A 6,000-nucleotide genomic window follows, 5' to 3' on the forward strand; every position below is an offset into this window, starting at 1 on the left:
AGCTCCACAAGATGGGAATTCTCTCCTTCCCTGATGCAGGGCAAGTAGACAAACTGCTCGATTAAGGGTTTGATTTCGGGTCTTGAACATAGTGACTACAACCCTTTCCGGGTCCGAGAGGACTTGGTCATAGTGATACCATGACTTATTGTTCATTAGAGGAACCGGTGATACTTAAGGAGTTAGAAGTAACTACAGGGGCAAAACGGTATTTTGGCCCAATTGTACTTACGAGCAATTTGTTGAAGAGTCATTGCACTGTTAATTGATTATATCCAATGGACACAAGATTTATCTGTAGTGCGAAGAGTGCAGCTGTCGGTCTTTAGTGGAGTGACCGACAGTTAACGGATGTTGAGTAATTTAATTAAAGAGTTTAATTAATTATCTGAGTACCGTTGGAGCTTCAATTTACAGGTCTATAAGGTCCTCACTGTAGCTCAATAGGGATTTAATCTTTGGATTAATTTGAAGTATTCAAATTAATTGAGGGAATTAATTATAATGTATTTGATACATTATATATGAGAGGAATTTGAATATGATTCAAATATCAATTATATGAATGAGATTCATGTAATTAAATAGAAATATGATTTATATTGAGAGGAATAAAATATTTGGATATGATCCAAATATCATATGGATGAGATTCATATAAGTGGATTTAATATAAATATGATTTATATTAAATGTCATGTATAATTGAGAGAGAATAAAATCTATAGTTTATGTTATATTTGATGCAATATAAAATTATAGACTATATGTTATTTGATATAACATATGTGTATATATGTAATAAAGAGTTACTATATATATATATTTATTTATTTATTTATTTTATTAATTTATTTAAAATTAATAAAAGGGGAAAGAGTTATAACTCTCTCCCCATATTCTCTCAGGAAAACTAATGTGATAAAAGAAGTTGAATGAATCATCTTCTTCCTAAGAATTCTCACAGAGAGGAAATGTTCTCTATAAGAGAAAAGTTCTCTGTAGAAACATCTTTCTCATCCTCTCCTTCTCCTTCCTTCTTTGAAGGATTCAAGCAAAACCCACAATTCCTGCTTGAATCCTTTAATCCCAAAAAGAATACAGAGAGTTCTCAAGTGGTGGTGTCCATGCGTGAAGAAGTAGATCCGTAAGGAAGGAGTTCCGTTCATGACTCTTTAAGGGATTTGTGAAGAAATTTTCTTCAAAGGTGATATCTTTGAACTTATCTCTTGTAAAAGCATACTATAATCTATTTTAAATGCATATCTATTTGTTTGTTTTACTGTAAAACTTTATGTTCAATAAAAATGGAATTTTGAACGATCTTGGCTTTCGCTCAAAGGATTTTTTTTCTCAAAAATTTTCTTCAATTGGTATCAGAGCCAGGTTGTAGGTTTTTTATTCCAAATTCCATTCATTTTATTGAATTGATTTATAGTAATGGTGAGTTTCATAATCTGCATTGTGTTTATGTGGTAAATGTTTGTGGATGAATTGTTGATGGATGTTTACGGGATAGAAATTTCATTTTAAGGCTTTCTTTAAATTTATAAAGTTGGTTTGTAAAGGGCCCTTGCATTTTTGGGCATTAAACATTGCAATTGAGCTTGTAAATTTGTTTAATTTTAAGTTGCTCGTGAAGCTTCAAAGAAGGGTTGCAGATCGGAGTTTCGATGGAAAAGATGAAACAGAGGCTACTGCATCGTGTAGCTAGAGCTAAACAACCGGATAGCTTTTGTTATGCGTTCATGTAGAGTTTGCTACACGATCGTGCAGCATTTGCTAAACGATTGCATAGCTAATGCTACGCGATCGTGTTGAGTTTGCTACACGATCGAGTTACATTGGCTGCATGATCGCATAGGCACTTGCTTGCTGGACGATTGCGTGGTATTAGATACTCGACGCATGATTGCTAGCTATATTATCGTGTAGATTATCCTGCTCATTGCATAGTCATTAGCTACACGATCACATAGTATTGCTTGCACGATCACATAGAGTTGCTTACTCGACGCATGAATGGTTACTACATGATCGCGTAGAATTTCATGCTCATTGCATAGACGTTAACTATGTGATCGCATAGTGTTGCACGCACATCGCATGACTGCTCGACGCATAGGCGTTTGCTATACGATCAGTTGTAAGGGTTCTTTGAGGAGTGGTTTGGGTCGAGCGGTTCAAGACTTGGTTCACTTGTTCCGAACCGATGGACTCATTTTTGTAACAGTTAGCCTTTTATTTTCTTGTATGGAGAGTTTCTATCCTTGTCCATCTACTTTTATTATAAATAAACATGTGATGTATGTTTTTATTATATATCATAATGTATGTCTTATAGTTTTTAAACCCACCATAGGTTATGCATTTATTTGCATACATCATTTTATATTATAAGTGTTATAATATACTTGTATACATGATTTAAATTACATAAAGCATGCTCATGCATCATATAATATAAGAGTTATAATATATGTATGTATGCATTATAGCATATCCATGCATCATTTATATTATAAGTATTATAATATAATATTAAATGGTTGTATGGAATGTATGCTATAACATGGTTCATTACTTAGTTATATAAATGTTAATGAATGAACATTGCATGATGCATGACATTACTTTAGGTAATCTTATAAACGTTATAATTTTATAAAGTATGTCAATGCTTGCAATGCCCGTTTTAATTTATTTCATTTACTTTACAAGAGTTATAAATAAATTAAATTAGAAATTAAAATCAATAACCAAGAGTTGCATGCAAACTTAGGTAAAATCATTTTTTAAAATATGATTGAGATAGACCTAAGTTCAAAAATTTCTAATGAGATTAGAATTTAGATTAATCTTTTAAATCGGTTTAATAGGATTAAATTGATTTCAATAAAAGATTAAATTTGTAGCAAATATATCTATAAGGGACCTTTTGTCTAAGGCGGGTTCTGGCTAGGTTGGGCTATTTAAGCTGACGAAAACGAAACACCCCTACCTAGGAACCTACCTGGAAAGATTAGATAGATTTGCTACAAGTATGTAATTGTTGATTAATATTTGTTAAAGTGTTTAATGAATGTTAATCAAAGTTATTTAACTTTCTAAAGTAAGTATTACTTTTGGAAAAACTTAAACTATCACTTAGTAAAAATAATTAGCCGTATTTTTTTTAAGTAAATTAAACCCTAGGTTGTTAAAATACTCAATGAGAGGAAAAGATGTATATGATATGTTATTTTTGCACTCATGTTTCTCCCTTAATATTCACATCGTGAGACTCATGCTTGGCTTTAAGGCGTCTTGAGAGCGTCCTCCTTCGGATAGTATTGGCATGGGTCAATATCAAAGTGAATGAAGAGAGTATTTATAGTAAGTGGGAGAGGGATGTGTGTCAACATGTCCTACGGTTTCTTTCATTGGTTTGCATCGTGAGACCTTCTTGCACGGCCTCGAGGCGCCCTGGGAGCATCCCCTTTCGGATGGTTTGTGTAGTTGGTCAATATCAAGGTGAACTCAAGAAATGGATAGGGTCGCTTTAGTTTTTGCCCCAATCGATTTTTTCCTTTGGTTGGCTCATTGGGGCGGAACTCTAGGATCTAAAATGAATGATCACACTTATGGGAAATTATTAAGAAAATTAATAATTTATTGATCAAATAAATGATGACCGATCATTATAGGAATAAGAGTTATTCTGGTGTAATGATTAATTGAGAGTGTCTCAATTCAGTGAAAGGAGAAATTGACTACCCTTCGGTGGCTTTTGTTCTAAATCACTGAAGCATCATTGCAAAATTAGATGTTAAATGGGGTTCATTTAGATTTTACTAAAAATGATTGGATTTTTTTTAAAGAGTTATGCTAAAATCTAATGTAGATCGATATGTTTGTTTTTTCAGCAAATATGTCAAATAGTGATTTTAAGTTAGTTGCCTTTTCTAGTTTGATCGGTTTTTACATGACGTGGAAAGAATCCATTAAAATGTTTTTTGTGGTAAACAACCTTGAAGTTGTCATGAATGAGGATTATCCTTAAGTCCCAACCTCTGATGCACCACAAAATGTTCGCAATGCATATGAGGTGTGAATGAAGGTTAATTTGAAAACTTGAGTTCACATTTTGGCAAGCATACCTGATGCGTTGGCCAAAAGGTTTGAGAACATGATCATTGCATATGAGATCATGGAATCAATGCGAGAATTGTTTGAACATAAGTTCTCACTATTCAAGCAAAATAGGATTGATGACAATGAAACCAGTGGTGTCAGTTCCCAAGATAATCTCCAATCCACATTGAATGTCAAGAGACTAACAGAAAAAGCAATTGTTGCTAACTCTGATGAAGTTCATCGACGAGGATTGTCCTCTGAAATGAAACTTGGAGTTTATAATTTGGGTTATGATACTGATCCTACTACTCTTTAGAAAAGGAAGAACTCCAAAGATAATAAATGTGATTTATTTGTCTTGGAGACGTACTTAGTAGAGAATGATGATTCTTCTTGGATAATTGATTCAGGGGCTACTAACCACGTGTATTCTTCCCATCAAGGGTTTAGTTCCTAGAAATAATTGGAAGCCAGAGAGATGACTCTTAAAGTCGGTATTGGTGAGGCCGTTTCAGCTATTGTTGTAGGTAGGCTTAAGTTAGTTTTGGACAAGAAACGATATATGTTATTAGATAACGTATATGTAGTTTCTCATATCAAGAGGAACCTAATTTCTATGTCCTGCCTGATTGAACAAAATTATTCAATATCATTCTCTGAGAATAAAGTTTTTATTTTTAAGAATGGAATGGAGTTAGATTTTGGTTCAAAGGAAAATAACTTTTATTCACTAAGGTCGTAGTTATAAAAGTTGTGTTCAATACTGAAATGTTCAAAACAACAACAATTGTAAAAAGACCAAGAATTTCTCCTAAAGAAAATGTCAATCTTTGGCATCTAAGGTTAGGTCACATCAATCTCAATAGGATTTAGAAGTTGGTGAAAAGTGGACTTCTAAATGGTTTAGAAGAAAACTCTTTACCAGTATGTGAGTCATACCTTAAAGGCAAAATAACCAAACAACCTTTTATTGGAAAAGGTTATAGAGCCGAACCTTGGAGCTTATACATTCTAACCTCTGTGGTCCAATGAATGTAAAAGCACAAGGTGGGTATGAATATTTCATCTCTATCATAGATGATTATTCTAGATTTGGATATCTATAACTAATGCAATATAAGTCTGAAGCTCTTGAAAAGTTCAAGGAGTATAAGATTGAAGTTGAAAACTTGTTAGGTAAGAAGATAAAAATACTACGATCTAATCATTGTGGAGAGTTTATGGACTTAAGATTCCAACTATATGATAAAATATGGAATCATGTCCCAACTCTCAGCCCCAGGTACACCTCAGCAAAATGGTGTATCAAAAAGGAGAAACAGAACCCTGTTGGACATGGTTCGGTCTACGATGAGTTATGCTCATCTTCCAGACTCATTTTGGGAATATGCAATAGAGACTGCAGTTTATATTTAAACAACATTCCTTCAAAGAGTGTTTCTGAAATACCTTTTGAGTTATGGAGAGGTCGTAAAGGTAGTTTATGCCACTTCAGGATTTGGGGATGTCCAGCCTATGTGCTTATGGCATACCCCAAAAAGTTTGAACCTCGTTCAAAAGTGTGTCTATTTGTAGATTACCCCAAGGAAACGAGAAGTGAATACTTCTATAATCCAAGTGAGAATAAAGTGTTTGTATTGACAAACATTACCTTCTTAGAAGAAGACCATATGAGGGATCATAAACCACGAAGTAAACTTGTTCTAAATGAGATTTCTAATAAGATTGTTGAGACTTCAACAAAAGTTGCTGAACAGGCTGATAGATCAACAAGGATTGTTGATGTCAGTTCATCTAGTCATTCATCTCAAGAGTTGATATTGCCTTGACGTAGTGGGAGGGTTATGAACCCACCTGTACGCTACATGGGTTTAACAGAAGCCC

This window comes from Benincasa hispida, chromosome 6 (genome assembly GCF_009727055.1).
Source record: "Benincasa hispida cultivar B227 chromosome 6, ASM972705v1, whole genome shotgun sequence".
NCBI lineage: Eukaryota > Viridiplantae > Streptophyta > Magnoliopsida > Cucurbitales > Cucurbitaceae > Benincasa > Benincasa hispida.